This window comes from Mobula hypostoma, chromosome 23 (genome assembly GCF_963921235.1).
Source record: "Mobula hypostoma chromosome 23, sMobHyp1.1, whole genome shotgun sequence".
NCBI lineage: Eukaryota > Metazoa > Chordata > Chondrichthyes > Myliobatiformes > Myliobatidae > Mobula > Mobula hypostoma.
In genome coordinates, this window is record NC_086119.1 from 47740883 (window position 1) to 47757309 (window position 16427).

Genomic DNA, 16427 nt, shown 5'->3' on the forward strand with positions numbered 1-16427 from the left:
AGCTGTTGAAAAAGTCTGTATGCCCTGTTAAATAATAATACAATACAACCACGGATCTGCACCCACTCTGACAAAATCAGTAATCAATCCACCATTAAAATGGACAAGAGAATAATGAACTAACAAAGGCACCCAAAACTGATAAATGGTTAGAATCCTTACATGGTTTGTTGTAATGACTTCATTTGTTAATGGAAAAGCCTATCTAGACTAACTAGACTTAATGTCATCCTGTGAGACTTTTATTGAAGACTGATGTAGGGGTTGCTGGAAGAGAGCAGAGAAGGGAAGTAAGGGACCAAGGTCAGCAGAGACTTACTTAATCTTTAATATAGAATGGATATCTATTTGATACAAACAAGAGTAAAATATATCTTCACAGCATTTCACATTCCTGTTGCTATACAGTAGCCTGCCTACAAACATACCCATTAAAAGTAAACTCCACAATGGTTAGAACAGCAATAAAATGAGAAATTCTTGCTACAGATGCAGCTTGCCCAGTGAAGTACATTGAAAGATGATGGGAAAAAAAATTCATTTTAAATGCTTAAGAGCCATCTTACTTACATTAATGGTTTATTGCTGAATTACAGTTATTCAACTTTACTAATATAAAAGGTAAAGTCAGTCCCCCATGTACAGCAAATGAAAAAAAATATTTTGGTCCCAGACTTATAGCCACAGGTAGGATTGAAGGGACCAGTAAAAAAGTAGAAAAGTTAAACCCAATGAGTCCCCTGCAGATACCAGGGCTCCAACAAAATATAAACATCCCCTGAATGTCAGAAAATAACATCTCTGGTGAAAATTACTGCAATTCAGCAGTTCTATGATGTCTAAAATACAAGTAATTAATTAGCCACCTAATGAGACAGATGTGATTAATCCAAAGTGTTACACACACTCCATGAAATAAATTCCTGCAATTTCTTTTAAAAAAGTTTATTGTAATGATGTTTTGAAAATAAGCTCCAAATTTTCTCTAGTTTGTTGTACATCAAAAGATGATACATATTAACCAGTTAGAATTTATGTTAATGAGTTGGAATGGAGGGATTTTGCATTTAAATTGCTAATAGACCAAAGGTAGGTGAGATATGGTAATGAGTAGGGTAAAGAGAATGCAAAACAATGGGGATATGTCCTCTCCGTAAGGTGGGAGAGAAGGACATAAATGATACAAAACCAATGAATACTAATTACCACTGAAATCTGGATCTTCTTATACAAGTGGGCACAAATCTCCGTTTTTAAGGAAAAAACAATTCATATAGAAATGCACACCTACGAGGAAAAACAAAAGGAGGATGGAGCTTTCTTTTCTTTTTATTTTTGGGACATGGGTATTGTAGGCAAGGCAGCATTTATTGTTGGTCCCCTCTTATCACTGAGGTAAGCGGCTGTTGTATGCTTACTCTCATCGATGTCCACTGTGCCTCCTGTGGGAAGTCGAACTGGTGTCGCAGGGCTGGTTGCCCACTCTGAGTGGGACACTTCTGATCACACTTGCTCAGCTCCCTCAGCCCCTGGAAAAGGTCAACTAGATGTCCTACGGCTCCCCTGATACAGATCTTCCTCACTCAGAGAATGGTACATGTGTGGAGTGGTGGCTGCAGGCTTGATTGCAATATCTGCGAGAAAATTAGATGAGTGCATGGAAGTGGGGTACGTATGGAGGGCTATGGTTAGGTGTGGGTCAATGGGATCTGGCAGAATAGTCCAGCATGGACTAAATGGGCCAAAGGGCCTGTTTCTGCGCTGTAGTACTCTATGACTCTATCAACGGTCTTGCATCATTTATAGAAAGCTCTCCTACCCTAAGGTAGAAGATAACCTGATGTATCCCCTTCTTTCTTGTATAAGAATATTGGACCTTAAATAAAAACTGGAGAAGCTGGAAATAATAAACAGGCAAGGTTACATCTGCAGGAGGAGCAAAAGAACTGAGTAATCAGGAAAACAAATGAAACGTCAGCCATGGTTATGGGGGTATGGAGTATAAATGTACAAATATCTTTGTACTATTTTATGGAGTTTTGGTGAAGCCACTTGAGAATATGCTACACACTTTTGCTGTCCTTACTTAAGGAGATATTTGCCCCATAAGTTCACAATAGAATCTCAGAATGAAGGGATAGTCTCACGAGAAAATGAATTATGCAAATTGGGCCAGAATATTGCAAAGTTTGAAAAAATGAGAAATTATCTAGTGTTGAGAAATTTCTTCGCTCTTTAGTTTGTTAACTGACGGCATCCCAGGGCGAGAACTCAGAATGTGCGTGGCACAAATGGCTGGAGTGTTTGCAGACATTTTTAATCTCTCCCTCTCTCAGTGTAGCGTTCTCTCCTGCTTCAAAACATCTACCATTGTCCCTGCACCTAAAGAGACCAAGGTAACATGTCTGAACGACTGGCATCCTGTCACACTCACCTCAATAACAAACAAATGCTTTGAGAGGTTGGTCAGGGACTAGATCTGCAGCATGTTACCACCCACACTGGACCCCTTACAATTTACCTACCGATACAACCAATCGCCAGATGACGCAATAGCCACAGCCCTTCATACTGTCCTTACACATCTGGAGAGGAGGGATGCTTATGTGAGAATGCTGTTCTTGGACTACAGTTCAGCATTCAACACCATTAATTCCCTCCAGGCTTGACAAGAAGCTCAGAGACCTCAGCCTTCACCCTGCTTTGTGCAGCTGGATCCCGTCAGATCGCTGGCAGGTGGTAAGAGTGGGCTTCCTCATCTCTGCCCCTCAACCCAGGAGCACCCCCAGTGCTGTATCCTGAGCCTCCTCTTTTACTCTCTGTACACCCATGACTGTGTCGCCACCCACAGCTCCAATTGGCTAATTACATTTGCAGATGATACTATATTGATTATTGATTGGCCTTATCTCAAATAATAATGAGGCAGCCTACAGAGGAGTCATCACCTTGACAGAGTGGTGTCAAGAAAACAATCTCTCCTTCAATATCACAAACACAAAGGAGTTGGTTGTGGACTACAGAAGGAATGGAGACAGGCTCACTCTATTGTCATCAATGGATTTGGGGTTGAGAGGGTGAACAGCTTTAAGTTCCTCAATATACACATCACCGAGGACCTCACTTGGTCTATACATACTGGCTGTGTTGTGAAAAGAGCACAACAGCACCTCTTTCACCTCAAACGGTTGAAGTTGTTCAGCATGAGTCCCCAAATCCTAAGGACTTTCTACAGGGGTACAGTTGAGAGCATCCTGACTGACTGTATCACTGCCTAGTATGGGAACCGTACTTCCCTCAATCACAGGGCTCTGCAGAGAGTGGTGCAGACAGCCCAGCGCATCTGTGGATGTGAACTTCCTACTCTACAGGACATTTACAGTGACAGGAATGTAAAAAGGGCCTGAGGGACATTGGGGACCCGAGTCACCCAACCACAAACTGCTACCATCTGGGAAATGGTACCACAGCATTAAAGCCAGTACCAACGGCCTCCAGGACAGCATCTTCCGCCAGGCCATCAGACTGTTTAATTCACACTGACACAATTGTATTTCTAAGCTATATTGACTGTTCTGTTGTATATCTTACTGCACATACTATTCATTACAAATAACTATAATTCACACAGTGCACATTCAGACGGAGACATAACAAATATTTTTACTCATTTTTGTGAAGGATGTAAGAAATAAAGTCAATTCAATACAAGTTAAATTCAATTCAATATATAATCTTTGGAATCATTTACCTTAGAGAACTATAGATACTTAGCTATTGTAACACAAGACAGATTTTTGGACTTTATGCGGATGAGAAGTCATAAAAATCCGAACAAAAACTGTCATTGAGGTCAAATGACTTTATTGAACGAAGGAACTGTCATGGGACTCTGGGTAATTCTTCATTCTATTCAGTGAAGATTATATGACCAATACTTAAGAGAATACACATCGGAAAAATAGAATAGATAAATGGTTTGCTCCACATTGAGGTCTGCTGAAGGGTTTTGGCCCGAAACATTAACTGTACTCTTTTCCTCAGATGCTGCCTGGCCTGCTGAGTTCCTCCAGCATTTTTTGTGTGTTGCTCGGATTTCCAGCATCTCAGATTTTCTCGTTTGCTCCAAATTATGTACTGCTTTTCTAAAATAAGGATACTGCTCCACAAGTTAATTTTGTGTTTTATTTTCACCTTCTTCTTCTTCCCCAATAGCCTGAGTAAACTGCTTAAAATTAAAGTCAATTTAGGCGGTCCGTTTTGTGCATCAACAGTGAATTGTGACATCCTTTCAATCCCTAATGGAAAAATAAAGTAAGCACACCAATAATAAACTAAAATATTTGTGCGAGATGACAATGACAGTTTTCCTTCATTCTCCATTTGGAGCCAGTTTGCTAAAGAATATCCTGATATGGTTTAGACTGCACATCAACTATAGATCAAAACCTAGTATCTTTGAAATCAATGAAGAGTAAAGAGATTTGCTGTTAATAATCAAAATGTTTTACAAGGTCCTTTATGGTGCTCAGCAACAAGGCAGATGTGGCTGCAGAAATGTAATGACATCAGGATGTACAAGAAAACATTTATGCTTGCATTGACATGAATAGAGGCAACATGTTGGCTGAAAGGGTCGAGGGATATTTCAAGTGAAGTGTGAAATGGTTATGTACCAGCCAACCGACTGAATGTTCGCAAAACAAAGCACATTGCATGATAACATGAGTCAAGACATTTTATGTGGCTGCTATTATTATACTAATGCACAGTACTCATTAAGCATACCAGAATTGCTGTGGCTCAGAGAACACATGGACAGCAGCCCTATAATATCCCAGCCAACTTCTAGATAAATTCAACTTCTGAACTCATCTTGTAATGATGCTTTCAAAATATCATTTGAAGAACAAGCTCCAGTCCACTATAGCATTTTGTGTTGGCACAGAACTATCTGAGTTACACTTTCACATCAGGTTTTCTGAAGCTCCATCATTCTTGGGAAATCTAAAAAACTGAATTTGAAGCTGGATGCATGAAAGACCCTGCAACTGGCCTCACTGTATTAAGATTGTCTGTCTGTCTAGGTACCATATCCCATGCGGACGTTGGTGACCATGGTTTTCCATACAGGTCTAAGATTATAAGATTAAGATTCCATATAAGATTAAGGAAGGGAAAATGAAAAGTCCTCATCTTGGTGATTTCCCAGGACATTTGATAAATCCGGGCAAGTTGAGGCTGACCTGTGACGTTGTCACGATCATAGCAAATATCGCTACATATTGCCTAGATCATTTCCTGGAATGGCTGTCGAGGAAATAAACTGAAGATACACATGGCAGTGAGCAACACTCCTACAGTCAGAGACCCAAGGAAAAGAAAACTCAGTAGAAAATTAGCAATATAAACTGCACATAAATGTATCAAAATGATTCGGAACTCACAAATCATGTTTTGTAAATGGCAAAATGATTCATGCAATATGCAAAGCCAGCATAATAAACAAACACAAAGTTGGTAGAAGACATTATTAATGAGATGTGAATAGTATTTTGTTTGATGTTATCCACAAGTCCAAAATATGCTTCTGCACACTTTTAGAATTAACCAGAGGAATGATTATTTCTGTTGCAAATTTTCTCTCTCTCGAATGAGTATTTGACCATGTGCAATTGGAGCCATCAAGATGAGTAAAAGAACTCAGTTATCTCAGCAAGAAACAGGGAGGCAAGAACATTATTACCATAATAACACTGTAATCCGACCTGTCAGAATAAATACTATTCTAGTGTAGATAACAAACAACTATGCTGGGCTAGAAAGGTCCCTGAACATTTGTGTGTTGGTGCTTGGTACTGGCTTGCCAAAGGAATTGAAGGATAATGTGACAGCTTACAAGACCATAACAGTATATTAAAATAAGCGAGGATGGCTAACCAGAAATAATAATTGTGTCCTTACTTCTTTGTAAGCTGTAATTACAGTGCATTAACCAGAAATGTCTGTTATTTCTGAATGGAGCTGGCAAAACAGTTGGTTATTTTCTAATATTAGATACTTAAGGGCAAGAAATACTTCTTAAAACTTCATGTCTTAGATTCATAAGTAGAGGATTGAATTGTTAGTGCAGTAACAGCAGCACAAAATTACAACAGTGATTTGCCCATTAAACCCAAAATGTCAAGTTCTGACAGTTGGCTGTAAACTAGATTACTGGGACAGAGGGTATAGTAACTGAAAAAATGCTTCATTAGCCTCATCTGTCTCAGCAAGCTTCACACAAGGTCCTCAGCGCTGGACTTTGTAAATAAGTGATGTTACTGAGGAGATACATCCCTTTGCAAGGATTTGCTTCCTGTAGGGCAAAGACTTTTCAGATCTGTGCAAAAACAAATTACTGTGGATGCTTTAATTGTGAAATAAGAGCAGGAAATATAAGTACTCAGCAGGTAAGCAAATATAAATGGGAGAAGTTGAAATAGATCGGATTACAAGAGGAAACACTCTAGATGTAGGAAATCTGAAACTTAAAAAAAACCGAACGCTTGATAACCTAAAAATGCTGAACTCCATTCTGAATTTGGAAGGCCTTGTCAAATCTGAAGACCAGCTCTTTGTGTTAGGCTTCAGTGGAAGAGTAGGATGTTAACTTGGCTATTACCTTGATGCAGAAGTGATGGCAAACCAAGATTTTGAGATTTTAGTGAATGTGATAAACCCATCCCATTCCTCATGGGTTTACCAATGCCTGCTGGCCTTGCCCCAAATCTGCTAATCAAAAGCCTTAACCCAGAAGATAAAGGAAAGATAACCATTAAAGAGTTAAATCACAGGCAAATATTTGATCACAGCATCTAGGTCCTAACCTTTCCTCTTGGTGGAGTACTGGGTTGTCACGATTATTACTGTTCCATTCTTCTTTCTCTCGAATGAGTATTTGACCACGTACAATTGAAGCCATCAAGCTGAGTAAAAGAACTTCAGGGGTTCACAAAAAGTCACTGCTGTCATTGGGATGCCTTTGAGACTTGAGACCTCAAAAACCTTTTGATTGCTTCATCCGTATGAAGCTAACAAATCACACTGTTTACCTTGTATTATTGAAATAGGAGATGCACAGAGGTGGTGGAAATCCAGATGTCAGCAGATTGAAAGCTTATGGACAAGAATTTTGATTTTGCCCTACTATAAAACATACGCAAATGTACCGGCCACTAATTGTACTTGCCTGCTGAACACCAGATCTACACTCTGGCTCAACTAAAATCAATTAAACAAATGTGCATAATTGCTAATAAATGGTCTATTTAGGTGCTTCTGAATTTCTCCCTCTATCCATTAGGAAAGGCAAGCAGACCGGAAATCTTTCTGCAGAAAAATAAGCCAATTGAAAGCAGATCACAAACGAGAGAAAATCTGCAGGTGCTGGAAATCCGAGCAACACACATAAAATGCTGTAGGAACTTAGCAGGCCAGGCAGCATCCATGGAAAAAAAGCAGTTGACATTTTGGCCTGAAATGTCAACTGTGCTTTTTTCCATGGATGCTGCCTAGCCTGCTGAGTTCCTACAGCATTTTGTGTGTGTTAATTGAAAGCAGATTTTTTTTCCTCAGCAAAAGCCAAAACAAAGACCCACAGGCCACAACATACGCATAAGAAAATTCAGGAGAAAGTTAGTCTGGTTACAACATGGAACTCAATGTTGAGGAAACTTTAGGTGACTAGCATATTTCCATTTAAGGGAAAACAAGTAAATGAAGGAGATGGATACATTAAAGGAGTTAGGTGAAGCAGGCTGGATCAGATTGTATGAAGCACTAGTACCAGCATGGACCAACTAGGCTGAATGGTTGATTTCTTATTGCTAAGATCCATGCAACAGTAAATAGCAAACTGAGGTCAGATATTGCTTCTCCAAGCTCCAAGGCACTGATCTAAAGGATAGAACATTTTAATTGAGCAGAAGTTTAATGCACTTTGTAGTACTGACTCACTCTTGGATAGTTTTATCCAATTAAGGTGCTGCAGAAACACTCAAACTCAACACCATCACGACAAGCAAACAATTTAATTAGCTCCCTATCAGGGGAATATGCAAGATGAAACAAGCTTCCCCCAGTAATCAGTGTGGATTTGAATGCAAGTAAGCTGGTCCCACAACAATAAGGCTATTTGTTTTCCACTGCCCACCCTGTCCCAGTCTGACGTCTGCACAATTTCTATCACCTTACTGACCACATTAAACATTAGATTCTACTCACTGCATTAAATATTCTTTCACTTCACCTCGGGCGCAGCATGCACCACAGGTATTTAAGAGGCTACTTCAGGAGCACATTTCAAAAACAACTTCTACTACTGAAAAGGAGAGATACACGAGACCACTGTCCATAGAATCAACTGCTAGTCACATACCATCATGATTTAGAAATATATTGCCTCTCGTAATCATTGTCAGGTCTTAGTACCGGTTCAAGAAGGCAACAATGCCTGCAATATCTGCATGCCATAAAATAAATAACCTCCAATACATTTTCTCATGCTTAAAATATCTGATGAAAGTATGCTCCCATTTTAAGCACAAGAAATGAAGAGTTGGGTATGTTACCACTGAACTGTGAGATAGACATAAAAGAATAATTTGAAGACTCTCAAGTTTGACAACAACACAGCCACCATATCTGCAGACAGGAAAAGACCTAACAGTCAGCTCCCACCCCCACAGTAATTTTGGCAATCTGATATATGCAAGATGCAGCCCATCACAAAATAAAAGGTGATGAATTCAGTTTAGTCTTCAATATTATTTACAAATTTTATAATATGCACTTTAATTTTTTAAAATTTGCATCATGCTGATCTCATATCATGCTTTGTGACTACATGAAAGTTACTCATCTCTCTAATGAAGCTTACCAAACAGGAATATGTTTGCAATTTTAATATCTTCATCTCATTTGGAATTGTGCTACACACCAGACATGCACAGTCAATTCACTGCTACTAAATCCTGAAAAAATAAGTTTGCTTGGTAATGTTTTTCTTAAATTAAAATGAATTTGGAATAGTATTCCAGTACAATTTTAGTTGGGTATGTTAAATTGCTGAGTTACACCCTAATGAACTGTTACATTCACTGATCAATCCAAACAACACCTAACAACACAAGACAGGATTCTATAATGAACTTTTGGTTGAAGTATGGAAATCAAGTTATTCAAGAATATTAAAAATAAAGAAATATATTACCTTTTGCTATAAATTTAGAGGTTTATGCTTTTTTCATACATACTTACAGTGCAGATACAGTACTACAAAACTAATAGGTAATTTTCTTTTTGGACCTGCACTAACAATTTAATCACTGTGCTTTTGTCACTATGGTTTAATCTTAATCAGATAGAAATTTACATTTTGAAAATCTTTCCACTTGGAAAACTGCAATCAGAAATGAATACATTTAGATTGCCTGGCTATGGTGAATTTAAATATCAAAAGACGGAACTACTAATGTGGTATTTGAGTTTCACAATTAAGCTTCTACATTACTGTTAAATGTGATTGATTACATAGTCTGTTTGCCCCACAGTCAAATTATCACTAAGTTCTTTTGCATGGAGTAGGCTGCCCTATTGAGCTGGGCACAAATTTTCCCACAACCAATGTCTCACTTTCAAGGATTCTTCTTTTTTTTTATTTATTTTTATTTTTTTTTATTATTCATCCCATGTTATTTATTGCTATCTTTTGCACTCTGGTTGAATGAGTTGGGCAGTCTTTTATTGCTCCTGTTAAAGTTACTACTCTATAGATTTGTTGAGAATGCCAAAAAGAAAATGAATCTCAGGGTTGTACATTGTGACATATATGTACTTCGATAATAAAATTTACTTTCAACTTTTTAAAAGGACATTCTTTGCAAACACAAAACCATCCTGGCTGAAACTTATTCCATTGAGCCCATGGCCATTGTCAGGAGTGGACCAGTGGCGAGAGTAGAAGCGACAGGCTTTGGCTCAATCAAGCTTCCACAAAAACGGGCTTCGGTGAGGTAAGCAGGTAGATGGACTTCGTTTTTGGTTTTTCTTTGCATTTTTTTTTGAGGAACAGAATGCATGCCAGTAGGGTTAGTATTTTGCTCTGGGTGTTGGATGTGGGAATCCTGGGAATCTTCCAGTCTCCCAGATGGCAACTCTGTGCCAGGTGCACCAAGATGCAGCCGGTGACCTGCAGCTTATTAGGGAGAGTGAACAGGAGATAGAGAGGAGCTACAGGCAATTAGTCATCCCAAGGCTGCAGGAGTTAGACAAGTGGGTGACTATCAGGGAAGGGATGGGAAGAGCTCAGATAGTAGAGAGCACCTCTGTGGCCATCTCCCTCAGTAATCGTTATCTTGCTTTGGATGCGGTTGAGGGGGAAGACCTGACAGAGGACGACCACGGCGACCGGGTCTCTGGCACTGAGCCCGGTTCCGTGGTGCAGAAGAAAAAGAGGAAGATGAGGAATGTGGTAGTCACAGGGGATTCCATAGTGAGGGGAACAGACAGGAGGTTGGTACTAACGACATAGGTAGAAAAAGGGAGGAAGTCCTGAAGAGAGAATTCAGGGGGATAGGTAGGAAGCTGAAAAGCAGGACCTCTAGGGTAGTAATCTCAGGATTACTGCCTTTGCCACGTGCTAGCGAGTGCAAGAATAGCTTGATCAGGTGTATTAATGCATGGCTGAGAGACCGGTGTAGGGGGCGGGGCTTCGGGTTCCTGGATCATTGGGACCTCTTCTGGGGGAGGTACGACCTGTACGAAAAGGACAGGTTACACCTGAACCCAAAGGGGTCTAATATCCTAGTGGGCACATTTAATAGAGCTGTTAGGAAGGGTTGAAACTAATTTGGAAGGGGGATGGGAACTGGAGTGATAGGGTTGAGGAAGGGGAGAACAGAAATAATTCAAAGATAGCGTGCAACAGAGATTATAGAAAGAACAGGCAGGAGATGAGGCTTAATCCCAGCCAGTGGCATGAGTTACAGGGCAATAGAGGCATGGTGCAGTTAAAACAGAAAGCAACAAATACCGGACTGAAAGTGTTATATTTGAATGCACGCAGCATAAGGAACAAAATGGACAATCTTGACTTCACTTTGTGGCCATCTCTGAAACTTGACTAAAGGATGGCTGCCATTGGGAACTGAACATCCAAGGATATATGATGTATCGGAAAGATAGACTAGTAGGCAGAAAGGGTGGTGTGGCTCTGTGTATAAGAAATAATATTAAATCATTAGAAAGAGATGACATAGGATTGGAAGGTGTAGAGTCTCTATGAGCTGAGTTAAGAAATGGCAAGGGTAAAAGGACCCTAATGGCAATTGTATACAGGTCTCCAAACAGCAGCCGGGAAGTGGATTACAAACTATAACAGGAGATAGAAAAGGCGTGTCAGAAAGGCAATGTCATGATAATCGTTGGGGATTTTAACATGAAAGTGGATTGGGAAAACCAGGCTAGTACTGAACCTCAAGAGAGAGAATTTGTAAAATGTCTAAGGGATGGCTTTTTAGAACAGCTTGTTGTTAAGCCCACTTGGGGATCGGCTGCGCTGGATTGGGTGTTGTGCAATGATCCGGAGATGATAAGAGAGTTGAAGATTAAGGAACCCTTAGGGAACAGTGATCATAATATGATGGAGCTCACATTGAAATTTGAGAGGGAAAAAATAAAATCCAATGTGTCGGTATTTCAGTGGAATAAAGGAAATTACAATGGCATGAGAGGGGAACTGGCCGAAGTTGACTGGAAAGGGACATTTGCAGGAAGGACAGCAGAGCAGCAATGGCTGGAGCTTCTGCGAAAAATGAAGGAAGTGCAAAACACATATATTCCAAATAAGAAGAAATTTTTGAAGGGAAGAAGGACACTACCATGGCTGACAAGTGAAGTCAGAGCCAAAGTAAAAGCAAAAAAGAAAAGGGCATACAAGGAAGCCAGAACTAGTGGGAAGATAGAAGATTGGGAAGCTTTTAAAAACTTGCAGAAAGAAATTAAAAGGTCATTAGGAAGAAAAAGATGAATTATGAAAGGAAGCTGGTGACTAATATCAAAGAAGATACTAAAAGCTTTTTTAAGTATTTAAGAGGTAAAAGAGAGTTGAAACATAGAAAATCTATAGCACAATACAGGCCCTTCGGCCCACAAAGCTGTGCCGAACATGTTCCTACCTCAGAACTAACTAGGCTTTATGCATAGCCCTCTATTTTTCTAAGCTCCATATAGCCATCCAGGAGTCTCTTAAAAGACCCTATTGTTTCTGCCTCCACCAGCGCCACTGGTAGATATAGGACCAATAGAAAATGATGCTGGAGATATTGTAATGAGAGATGCAGAGATAGCAGAGGAACTGAATGTGTATTTTTCATCAGTCTTCACAGTGGAAGGCATCTGCAGTATACTGGACATTCAAGAGTGTCAGGGAAGTGAAGTATGTGCAGTAAAAATTACGACTGAGGAGGTGCTCAGGAAGCTTAATGGTCTGAGGGTGGATAAATCTCCTGGACCTGATGGAATGCACCCTCGGGTTCTGAAGGAAGTAGCTGGAGAGATTGCGGCGGCATTAACAATGATCTTTCAAGAATCGATAGATTCTGGCATTGTACTGGATGAATGGAAAATTGCAAATGTTACTCTGCTGTTTAAGAAGGGTGGGAGGCAGCAGAATGGAAACTATAGACCTGTTAGCCTGACATCAGTGGTTGGGAAGTTGTTGGAATTGATTGTTAGGGATGAGATTACAGAGTACCTGGAGGCACATGACAAGATAGGCCAAAGCCAGCAAGGTTTCCTGAAAGGAAAATCCTGCCTGACAAACCTACTGTAATTCTTTGAGAAAATTACAAGCAGGGTAGACAAAGGAGATGCAGTAGACGTGGTGTACTTGGATTTTCAGAAGGCCTTTGACAAGGTGCCACACATGATGATGCTTAGTAAGATAAGAGCCCATGGAATTACGGGAAAGTTACGAGCATGGGTGAAGAATTGGCTGGTTGGCAGAAAACAGAGAGTGGGAATAAAGGGATCCTATTCTGGCTGGCTGCTGGTTACCAGTGGAGTTCCACTGGGGTCGATGTTGGGACTGCTGCTTTTTAACAATATATGTCAATGATTTGTACTATGGTATTAATGGGTTTTTGGATAAATTTGCTGATGCTACAAAGATAGGTGAAGGAGCAGGTAGTGTTGAGGAAACAGGGAGCCGGCAGAGAGACTTAGGTAGTTTAGGGGAATGGGCAAAGAAGTGGCAAATGAAATACCATGTTGGAATGTGTATGGTCATGCACTTTGGTGGAAGAAATAAACGGGCAGACTATTATTTAGATGCCGAGAGAATTCAAAATGCAGAGAGGCAAAGGGACTTGGGAGTCCTTGTGCAAGATACCCTAAAGGTTAACCTCCAGGTTGAGCCAGTTGTGAAGAGGGCGATTGCAATGTTGGCATTCATTTCTAGAGGTATAGAATATAAGAGCAGGGATGTGATGTTGAGGCTCTACAAGGGACTCATGAGACCACACTTGGAGTATTGTGTCCAGTTTTGGGCTCCTTATTTTAGAAAGGATATACTGACATTGGGGAGGGTTCAGAGAAGATTCACAAGAATGATTCCAGGAATGAAAGGGTTACCGTATGAGGAATGTCTGGCAGCTCTTGGGCTGTATTCCCTGGAGTTCAGAAGAATGAGGGGGGATCTCATAGAAACATTCCGAATGTTAAAAGGCCTGAACCTTTTTGCCAGATTAGATATGGCAAAGTTATTTCTCCTGGTAGGGGATTCTAGGTCAAGCAGGCATGACTTCAAGATTGAAGGACGTCCATTTAGAACTGAGATGCGGAGAAATTACTTTAGACAGAGGGTAGTAAATCTGTGGATTTTGTTGCCATGAGTGGCTATGGAAGTCAAGTCATTGGGAGTATTTCAGGCAGAGATAGATAGGTTCTTGTTTAGCCAGGGATCAAAGGGTATGGGGTGAAGGCAGGGGAATAGGGATGACTGGAAGAATTGGATCAGCCAATGATTGAATGGTGGAGAAGACTCGATGGGCCGAATGGCCTACTTCTGCTCCTATATCTTATGGTCTTATATGACTCTAACCTCCATGATGGCAGCTGGGGAAGTTGCATTTGAATAGACTCAAAGTTACACAGCATAGAAACAGGCCCTTCAGACCGGAGTCTGCAGTAACCATCAGGTTACAATCATCCCACTTTATACTTGCTCCTCACTTTTCCATCAACTCTCTCCAAAATTTACCTATCCATCTATCCAATTTACAGTAGTCCATGAGCCTGCCAACCGGCAGGTCTTTGGACTGTGAAGAAAACTACAGCATCCAGAGGAAACCCACATGTCAAAGGAAGAATGTGTCAAGTCTACAGACAGCACCAGAGGTGAGGATTAATCAGAATCACTGGAGTTATGATGCAGCAGTTTTACTATGCGATTAGGTTGCACTTCATAAATAACTCTAGAAATAATGCTTGTCTATGTAATTAAAACTACCCAATCGTGGTAAAGCTCTATGTGTTGCAGTCCCAGAGAGGGACAAAATGTTGCCATCTGAACAGAATCTAGCCTATATTTGACTTCAGACCCACCAATGTGGTTGTCTTTGTACTGCCTCCTCATTTCAAGGAGCATTAACAATAGACAATAAATGACATAATTGCCAGCAACATTCAAATCCATAAACTAGTTAAAAAAGGAAGACAAACAGAAGGACCTGCAGGATACGGCAATAGAGACAACACTGGATTGGTAAAGGCTGAACATAAGGAGAACAAGATGCTTAAAGTTTCTATGGATGATACACATTTATTTTAAAAGATTAATTTAAGCATATAGACATCCAAATAAGCTTTGTGTTTTGAAGTTTTTATAATATAGCAAGACTCAGATAAATGTCTGGATTTGTACAGAGGCCAACTATTGGGAAGAGACTGAAAGGAAATCCTGTTGTGCATTTCTTGCTGTGGCAATTGCAGAATTTACTGAGATTACAGATTGTAGGAGTAAATCTGAATGGTGGCTGGTTTCACTTCACTGTACAAGGTTAGCTTGGGAGACTGCTGGAGCTGCACTATGTCTGCGGAGCTCTTTGCTGTCAGAGGGAGTGCAGTACTCAAAGCTAAAACAACATTTAAAAAGCAGGGGCTTGGAACTTGGGGAGTTAAAAAGAATATACATTTAAATTATTTAAACAGCTGACCCAATTATAAATTCCAACAAGTGACATAAAAAGAACCTGCATAAAGATACCAAGTGATGGCAGTAATGACACCCATGGGCTGTGTGAATATAGAAATATTAGCTGCTACTAGTTTGCCTGATTTGCATATCAAAGTCATCAACTTTAATTATTTATATCAAAATAACAAATAAAATTATGCTATTAATGGCCAGATCTGTGGAATTTATTCCAATACTTCAAAGGAAGATTCGAGGTTGAGGATCTTGAGAAGTCATTTCCTTCTGCTTGATCTATTTCTTAAAGTGAGCTGAAAAATAACTAGCAGACAACAAACAACATCCTGTAGATTTGCAAAGATAGTACCTAGGATTTTTAGCACAGAGGTAACACTGATGTTCCTTTGCTGAAAGCTAAAAGAAAGTACAAATGCAGTATAGCATAAAATAAAAAAAATGCTTGAAATAATTAGCAGGTCATACAGCATCTGTAGGAAGAAAAAAAAGAATTAACATTTTCGGTTGCAAATGTTAACTCTGCTTCTCTTCCTACAGATGTAGTCTGACCTGCTGAGTATTTCCAACACTTTCTGAATTTATTTGCTGTTGCTTTGACAAACATTAACAAACAGTGATCCACAGTATGGATTCCTCCTTAAGCACAATTCAGAGTTGTTAGTAAATGAAGGCCACTTTAAAAATTCACATACTGTTTCCTGACCTGGTGAATGAATCTGAATTTGTTTAATTGCTGAAAAGCTGTTAAGAGTTAATTTTGCTCCTTCATGCAATTCACTTACAATCAGTGCAAATGACAATCATCAGCCAAAGCTTTCACAATCTGAAACTGAGTTCTAACCCAAAATATGTTGCCTTCCAGTGTGTCTGGATATTCAGTGTATCACTTTGTGCAACCTGCTGCATTAAAGCACAAACATCTTTTGTCACAGATGGTTGAACAACTATATTCAAGCAACTGAAAACAAGATCAGGAGCGACTCCAAGAACTTTAGTACTATTAGAGTTTCTGCTTCCACCACTCTTACAAACGTTGAGCATCAGACTTTAATCACCCCTTGGGTGAATGCTTTCAACTCTCCTTAGAGCAACTTCTTTAAATCTATGACCCAAATTACTGACCTCTCTTCAATGGAGAGCAAGTCCTTCCCATCGATCTAATGTAGAATTTTCA

At 39.8% G+C, this 16427-nt stretch overlaps 1 protein-coding gene across 2 annotated transcripts in view; it reads right to left on the reverse strand.

Annotated features, from left to right (window-relative positions):
• The window catches only part of ap2b1 (adaptor related protein complex 2 subunit beta 1), a 275766-nt gene that overhangs the window by 59250 nt on the left and 200089 nt on the right, over positions 1 to 16427 (reverse strand). The gene's annotated exons all lie outside the window — the stretch shown is intronic.